This window comes from Perognathus longimembris, chromosome 4 (genome assembly GCF_023159225.1).
Source record: "Perognathus longimembris pacificus isolate PPM17 chromosome 4, ASM2315922v1, whole genome shotgun sequence".
Classification (NCBI taxonomy): domain Eukaryota; kingdom Metazoa; phylum Chordata; class Mammalia; order Rodentia; family Heteromyidae; genus Perognathus; species Perognathus longimembris.
The window spans coordinates 50,026,074-50,035,077 of NC_063164.1; the positions used below are offsets into that span (position 1 = coordinate 50,026,074).

General features: G+C 46.7%; 1 non-coding gene across 1 annotated transcript; it reads right to left on the minus strand.

Annotated features, from left to right (window-relative positions):
* Nucleotides 1-534: 534 nt before the first annotated feature.
* Nucleotides 535-666, minus strand: LOC125350936. The gene has a single exon (XR_007210845.1). It is a non-coding gene; the product is annotated as a small nucleolar RNA SNORA13 (small nucleolar RNA).
* Nucleotides 667-9,004: the final 8,338 nt, after the last annotated feature.

A 9,004-nucleotide genomic window follows, 5' to 3' on the forward strand; every position in this document is an offset into this window, starting at 1 on the left:
CAGTCAGTAGCATATGGTCGGTGTCCTGCTTTTCCGGAGCAGACCCCTGTGAAGCCTGTGGAGGAGGAAGCCACAGCACTAGGAGCCGCGAGCTGAGCCAGAGGCTGCAGAGACTGCATGGGTCTCTAGAAAAGCTCCTCCTGAAACGAATTCCTTCCACTCCCTGGCCAGCTTTGGCACTGTGCAAGTCATCTTTTTCTTTGTTGTTTTTTTTTTTTTTTTGCCAGTCCTGGATCTTGGACTCAGGGCCTGAGCACTGTCCCTGGCTTCCTTTTGCTCAAGGCTAGCACTCTGCCACTTGAGCCACAGCGCCACTTCTGGCCATTTTCTGTATATGTGGTGCTGGGGAATCGAATCCAGGGCTTCATGTATATGAGGCAAGCACTCTTGCCACTAGGCCATATTCCCAGCCCTCCTCTATGAATTTTTTTTTTCTTTTTTTCGGCTGGCGTCGGTGGGGCGCCCCACGCCCGCCCGGCCCGGCGCCCCGGCCCCGCGCCCACCCGGCCCCGCGCCCCGGCCCGCGCAGGGAAGCGCTGTTGCTTGTGCAGCTCCAGCGCCGCAGCCACCGCGATCTGCGGGCCGGAAAGGCTGCCAAGCGCTCATCTGCGCCCTTCTTGACACCGCGTCCGCTAGCGGCCAAAGCGGACGGGCAACACGAGGGCGGCGGGGCGGCCTCTATGAATTTTTGTGATGAGAACCTCTGTATTTTAATCCCTTTATTACAAAATTATTTCCATCTATAGAAGTGGAGAGAACCATATAAAGAATCCTGTGTACCTACTGTCTAGATCTAACCATGAATATCTTGGGTATATTTCTTTTATCTTGTTTCTGAAGTGTTTAAAAACAAATTCTAGCCAGGTGCTGGTACTCAGGCCTGCAATCTTAACTACATAGGAGATTTGAGGATTGGTGTTTGAAGCCAGCCCAGGCAGGAAGGTCCATGAGACTCTTATGTCTAATCAGTGACCAAAATGTCAGAAGTGGATCTGTGGCTCAAGCGATAGAGTGCCAGCTTTGAGCACAAAAGCTCAGGGACAGCACCCAGACCCTTGGTTTATGTCCTAGGACCAGCACAAAACAACAATAACTATAACAACAACCCCCCGCAAATTCCATTTAAAAATGCAAAAGTTACAAGAAAAACAAATCCCAGGCATTAATTTCACCTTTAAATATTTCAATAAAAAACCTTTTTGTTTTAAAGCCAGGAAAGGTGACTTACTCTGAGCCAACTCAGAAGGTTGAGATCTGATGTTCCAGGCCCCAAACCAGCCCAGGCAGACAAATCCAGGAGACTCTTATCTTCAATTAACCAGCAAAAAACTACCGGTGGAGGTGTGGCTCAAGTGGTATAACCCCACCGTTAGCAGAAAAAGCCAAGCAAGAGTGGGAGGCTCAGTACTATCCCTTCCTCCACACAAAAGTGAAGTGGGTTTTTTTTTTTGTATAAGCACACATACTACAACTAATAATACTCTAATATTTTCTAATATACAATCTCAATTTGAATTTACCCAAATTAACTTAAAATTATTTTCTTACATTTGGATTTTATTCAAACCAGGTCTACACCCCTTGCATCTGATTGTTACCTCTTCAGTTTCACTAGATTAGAGGATCACTTTGAAGTACAAACCAGTGGACTACTTTCTCTCGCTCCTCCTTCTGGCCCAGGGAAGTCCCATGAGTTCACCCAAGTCACTCCAAGGTCCCACCCTCCCAGTGCAGGTGGTCAGATCAAGATGACCAGGGGCTGATGAAAACCCAGAAATCCTCAACTTATGCAGAGGAGCTGGGCAGGCACCCACCTTAGGATCTTCTGGTGACAGCTCCTTTGCTCCTCCAATGAGAAGGATGTGAATCTCTGGGGAGCCGTCCCTATGACCCCAGCAAGTCCCCTTGACTCCTTAGTCAGGAGACCATGGCTACCCAGAGGGTGGGTGGCACTTGGAAGGAAGTCTCTTGCAGCCACGCCCACCAGCCAGTACTGCACTGCAAATGTGCACGTGCAGTGCAGTTGGGCAGGGTGCTCACCGACAGTTCCGAGCTCCCTCTGAGATTTCAACAATGCGCTCCACTCGGGCCTCCCACATTGAAAACTTTGATCAAAAGAACAACATTTCCTCCACAGGAGATGGAGAGCCTGGTGCCTGAGCTTTGCACCCACCTGACACTGCTGCCCTGGACCTCTTGAACCACACAGGAGCCATGTGGGCCAGCACCTAGAGCAGCAGCCCACTGCCCCCAGAGGCAGGCTGGAGAGGGCAAGCCAGCATGTGGACCACAGCTGTGCTCCTGGCCCAGGCCTTGTATAGCTGGGCCTGCGTTTCTGCTCCTATCTGCAGGAAAAATGTGTTCCTTTTGGAGCACGTTCCTTGATGACCTACTTAGTGCTGCTGGAAGGGGGGGGGGTGGGCGGGGAGAGCTCTCCTCTCTTTGGTCCCTGGAAGGTGCTGCTCTCTGGGACTCAGGATGGAGTTCCGTCTATACCCACCATGGGAGCTCTGGGAAGAGGCTGCCCGGCTGGCCTACACATGGAGCCCAAGGATCTTGGCAGCTGGGAAAGCTGGCCTGCTTCTGATCAATTTTATCTGTAAAGTATTCCGAAAATTTCTCCCCCAGAGAACACGCTGACCCTCTGAAGGAGGGAATGCAATGTGGGTCTCCTGTTTGAAGACACTCTGGGTTTTGATGAAGCTTAAGCAGAGACCCTAGATAAGCCTCAGAAGATGAGCCAAGCGGGTGGGGAGGGAGGGGCTCCTGGGCTGAGCCTCCACGTCCTCCCCGGCCTTCCATTTTACGTGTTTACCAATTGTAAAAGCCGATCCAGCTGCTGGGAGGAATTGCTTCCAGATGACACGATGAGAAAGGAAAACATGCATTCTAAAAGAGCTGCAGAATGAAAAGCAGAACATGTAGGCTCTGTGGGCTAGGATCTCAGATGGGCTATTTCCTGATATTGTGCAAGAAGCCAGCGCCAGGGGAAAGGAACAAGAACAGAGCAAATGTCTCCCTGCCAGAGTCAAGAGACCAGAGCTGGAACCCATCTTGGCAGAACTTGGGGGAAAATCACTTGACCTCTCTGGGCCACTATATATATATATATATATTGTTTCTCTTGCTGGAAAATGACTTCCTACATTCCATGGGGGAATCCCTGAGATGCCCCCCAGGAGGTGTTCTGTGGGCTCAATTGTGGGCTCAGAAACCGATGAAAAGCAAATACATTTGGCTTTTGAAACTGGGATGCTTTCCACAGCCCCCACCCCCCAAGTGCAGAATTTGCTGTGCTGGCTTTCTCAAAGATTTTAGAAGCTCTCGAACAAGCTGGAATTAAAGTGTCCCTTTACTAATTCCGTTTTCCAGGTCACTGGATAAACCTACTTAGAGTGGTTTGGAAGAGGGTTAGGGCGTTCACATCTCTTCCAAGTCGACTTTCCAGGCAGGGGCAGGCCGCAGCTGGAGACTCCATTGGCCAGTGGCCGAGCTCTTATAAACTACACATTTTTTAAGGGCCTGGAGAGCACACTATAACTTTGTTTTATTGCATTAAAATGGAAACGCTTAAAAGCAGGACCTACAGTCCCAAATCTGCCTGCCCAGAGCAAAGCCAGAAAGCCCAGCAGCCCCACTGGCCAGGACAAAGGAACCCAACCAGGGGCTCCCATTACCTTTGCTGCCTCTGCCTAGGGCCATTCTCTTAATCCTTTTCTGGGGCAAAGTGGACCTTACTAGGGGTTGAATGACCTTAAACCAAGGGACATCTCCTTACACAGGTGCTATAGTCACTAGATAACAGTAGATGTGTTCATCACATTTTAAATTCATAATCCCAGTTACTTTGGATGCGGAGATTACAGTTTGAGGCCAACTCAACAGAAAAGTTAGCAAGACTTCATTCATCTCAACCAAGACTGTGTGTGTCTGTAGCCTATCATCTCACCTATATAGGAAGTATAGGGAAGAGTATTATAGTCTGAGACTGGTCTGGGCAAAAAGTACAAAATTCTATTTAAAAAAATAATAACTTAAAGCACAAAGGTCTGGAAGTGGGGGTCAAGTGCCTGTCTAGAGCCCCAGGCCCTGAATTAAAAAAATCCTGGTACTGCCAAAATGTCTTTTCAAAAATAAAGTACAATGTATCCATCTTCGTTAGACACATTTCAAGTGCTACATGCAGTAGTGACAACTGTCAGAGATAGCAGAGACCCAATGAACGCACACATATAGATTTAACAAATACTTATGGAGTACCACCACAGTAAACAAAACATACAGAATCTCTGCCTTTGGAGAGTTTATGTTCTAAGCAGGAAGATGAATGGTAGACAAGAAACCTAATGAGTAAGTCACTTTTTCCATCAGTTGCTATTCCAGATGGAAACCGATGACACACTCAGTTAAGGAAGGGAGAGGGAGAATTTACCAAGATGTGGGCAGAGTTCAGGGAAAGCAAGTAAGAGTGTAGTATCAGAGTTTTCCACTGTGAGGAGCTATTCCTGCTGGGGGGGGGGGGGCCTGGCCCAGCAAGAGCTGGGGCAGCTCCCATAAGACAGTATGGAGCTATAGGGACAAGGCTGCCCAACAGGAACAGCCTCTGCTAGGGAAATGGCTTACAAAGAGCACCCTGGTGGACAGTGGTCTAAGGCCTTTGAGACCACTCTGCTGTTCCCTTCTCAGAGCTCCTGCCCCAGCTTCCCACAGGTCTAGCCCCAGGGTAATCAGAGGCAGGTTATAAGAGTAGAGTCCAGTTCTTTCTGTGGCATGATAGTATCTCACATAATCACAGCTCTTGCAAGGGAGAAAACTGCAAGACAAGAGGTCAAGAGTTGAGAGGAGGAGGAGCGGGTCACAAAAGCCAAGGAAAAGAACTTGCTTGGAGCATAAAGCTTTTCCTTCACCATGCTACCTACTTCCTTAGGCTATTTTGCTGTTTACCTATGATTAATTGTGTCTCCACCTCTGGTGCTAGCATTCCTATGTCTCTTCTTTGTGCTACATACATGCTCTGTTCTCTCTGGAACCCAAACAAGTCTTATAAACCAGAAAAACAAACAAACAAACAAAAAACTAGAGGAGTCCTGCTCAACCATCAGGGAATCTTATACCAATAAGGACTTTAATTTTAAAAAAATTATAGACTGTGTGTATGTATGCACATGCATGTGTGTACGTGCGTATTTATACTAGTACTGGGGCATGCTCTCAGGGCCTTTCACACTCATTCAGCTCTTCCCACGGAAGGCTAGCTTTCTACCACTTGAGCCACAACCCAGCTTCCAGCTTTTGCTCGTTAACTGGAGGTAAGAGTCTCTCATTTGTCTGCCTGGGCTGGCTCCAAATGGAGATTCTCATGTCTTAGCTTCCTGCATAGCTATGATTATAGGCATGAGCCATCAGTGCTTGGTTATGAATAGACCATTTTTAGAACAGAAAATAATTTTGCGGAACAGTTAGGGAGGCAGCATAGAAAGTTTTCATATACCCCACACCAGCTTCCCCTTTACTAATATCTCACACTAGCATGGAACATTTGTTAAAATGAGTGAACAAATAATAGTGTATTTATTATTAACTAATACTTTTATTGTTTCTCTTAGTTTTTTACCACCAATTGGATCTGTCTCCATGCCTGCTCTGTCACTGCTGGCTGTCTTTTCCAATCCCCTTCTAGGCTTTCAAAGGCCAATAGAGAAACAGTGTATTCTGTAGTGACCAAGAAGGTGCCGTGTAGTGAGATGGAAGCATCAAAAAAGTAGAAAGCACTCAACAGGTTGAGGTTTGTAATCCCAGCCATTCAGAAGGTAGAGATCAAGAGACTTGAGGCAGCCTAACAATCTGAAAAATAACTGAAGCAAAAAATTCTTGGGGTGTGACAAGTAGTAAAGCACCTGCCCAGCAACTATAGGACCTAGAGTTCAAAGTCCAGTAACAGGGAGGGAGACAGAGAGGAAGAAAGAAGGGAAAGACAGGGAGAGAGGAAGGGGAAGGAGAAGGAAAGGGAGAGACAGAGAACTCCATAAAGGCCAAGTGTTTGTAATAGCCTCCTCCCTAGCCCTCAACATCTGGGCAGCTGCTTATCAAAGCCATCACTGAAAAGTTCCCCTAGACTCAACGTTAAAACCTTCATAGCCAAGGTTCAATTATAAAAACAGAGCCTTGCATTCTAACATTGATACAAGACTCTGGCGCTCACATGTGCAAGGCTAGTACTCTATCACGGAGCTGCTTTCTCAGAATACTCCCCCTCCACATATATATGATTTAAATTTTTAATTTTAGGTCAGGCACCCATGTCTTAGCTACTCAGGGAGCTGAAATTTGAGGATCATGGTTTGAAGTCAGCCTAGGCAGGAAAGTTTATAAGATTCTTATCTCAACTACCAAAGAGCTGAAAGTGGAGGTGGGGTTCAAGTGGTAGAGCACTAAAGCTCAGGGACAGTGCTTAGGCCTTAAGTTCAAGCCCCAGGACCAGCGCACACACACACACACACACACACACACTCTCTCTCTCTCTCTCTCTCTCTCTCTCTCTCTCTCTCTCTCTCTCTCTTAAAAATACATATTTATTTATCTGTGATACTACTGAGACTTAAACTAAGGTCACTTGCTCTGCTTGCTTGTTCACAGCTGGTACGTTACCACTTGAGTCATGCCTCTAGTTCTGCTTTATATTGATTAACTGGAAATGGGATCTCACAGATTTTTCTGCCCTGGTAGACTTTGATCTTTGATCCTCATTCTCCTCTCAATCTCCTCAGTGGCTAAGATTACAGACATGAGCCACCAGCAACAGGCCACATAAAGGTATGAGCATATGTTGTACCAGGGGGTTTTGTTGTGATATTTCCATACATGCATACAATGCACCCAGCAACCTTATTTCTCTACCGTTTCTCCTTATCCTCCCTCCTTATTTTTTGGTTTTTGTTTATTTTTTATTCATTGTAGGGCTTGAACTCTGGGCCTAGGCACTGTCCCTGAGCTCTTCAGCTCAAGGCTAGTGCTCTACCACTTGAGCCAAAGCGCCACTTCTGGTTTTCGGGTGGTTAATTGGAGGTAGGAGTCTCACTGATATTTCTGCCCAGACTAGCTTTGAACTGCGATCCTCAGACCTCAGCCTCCTCAGTGGCTAGGATTACGGTCATGAGCCACTGGTGCCCAGCATATCCTTCCCCCTTCTAAAAATAATTTCAATACAACTGTGTGCCAGTGGCTCAGGCCTGTAATCCTAGCTACTCAGGAGGCTGAGAACTGAAGATCAAGGTTCAAAGCCAGTTCAGGCAGAAATATCCATGAAACTCTTATCTCTAATTAATCACAAAAGGAGTCAGAAGTAGAGCTGTGGCTCAAGTGGCGTAGTGCTAGCTTTGTGCAAAAGAAGCTCAGGGCAGCACTCAGGCCCTGAATTCAAGCCCAGGACCGACACACACACAAAAAGTGAAATTAATAATTTCAATGGGTTTCATTGTTCTATTTTCATACATGTAAATGGAGTACTCTACTCCCCATCAAAGCCTGTTTTTCTTTCCCATCATTCACTTTTTTGGTTTCACCATAGTATTTTTTTTTTTTTTTTTTTTTGGCCAGTCCTGGGTTTTGGACTCAGGGCCTGAGCACTGCCCCTGGCTTGTTTTTGCTCAAGGCTAGCACTCTACCACTTGAGCCACAGCGCCACTTCTGGCCATTTTCTGTATATGTGGTGCTGGGGAATTGAACCTAGGACCTCCTGTATACGAGGCAAGCACTCTTGTCACTAGGCCATATCCCCAGCCCTCACCATAGTATTTTATGAGACAGTATCTTGCTACAACAAAGCTCAAGCCGGCCTTAAAAAAGGATATGTAGCCAGGCTGGCCTCAAACTCACAGTCCTTCTGTCTCAAACTCTCAATGCTCAGATTACAAGCACATGCCCCTATATCTGGCTGATATGAGACTGTTAACTGTGTATGAGTTTGCACCAGCTTTCCAGTAATACTTTCTTTTATGTTTCAAAATCCAATCTAGAACACTTCATAATACTTAGTTAGATGACTCCTTAGTCTTCTCTAATAGGTAATAGTTTCTCAGGCTTTCCTTACATTTATGTCTTTTGTAACATGTATTTCAATTGGTGTTTGTCTGATAATCTTCTCAGGGCTGGACCGAGGATGTGAATTTTGGGGAGGAATGCCAGGAGGGGACATGCCTTTCTCCTTTCATGGAATCAGAAGTGTCAGCATGATGTCATTGTGACAGTTGACAGATAATGTTAAGCTTGATCACCTCCCTTTATCCTCCTCCCCTCTCCCCCCTTCTCTCTCCTCTTCCCTTTTTGTCTTTCTCTTTGTGGTCCTAGAGATTGAACCCAGGCCTTTGCACTTGCCAGGCAAGTGCTCATAGCCCTCTAATCTTTCCCCTCATACTCTGTGAGAAGCACATGGCTAAGTTCAGCTCACACTCCAGGAACAAGGAATTAAGTTTCTTTTCTGGAGGAAGGAATATCATAGAATTCATGGATATGTGATTGTAACCTAACACTATTATTGTTTCATTGCTCAAATTGTTCCAGCTTGGGACACTGGAAGCTTTATCAGGTTTGCTGCTGTGGCCTTTTGCTATGGCTTCATCCTTCCTTCGTGTTTTGTGCCCCCTCCCTCAACTCTGTATGTTGAACACTTTCCTTTCCACCCATGTAAAATTCTCCAGGCCCACCATGTATGTTCCACCCCTCCTCCATTGCCCCATCCCCATCAGGTGCCAAGTCGGGCGGGGGGTGGGGTTCCCAGGACATTTTGACTGACCCTGTTGCTGTGCTGCAAGTCATTTCATGTAGGCCCCAGATCCGATCAGAGTTTTAAGCAACTCCCCCAGTGATAAAGGTGGGCACATTCTCCTGTGTAAGCCTGAGAGGGGAATTACTGCCATGCTTCCACCTGGAGGTTCTGCAGGGTGGCAGAGCCTGTGAAGCAGACCACCTGCCTGGCCAGAAATCCTACTGTGTTGCAAACATATTG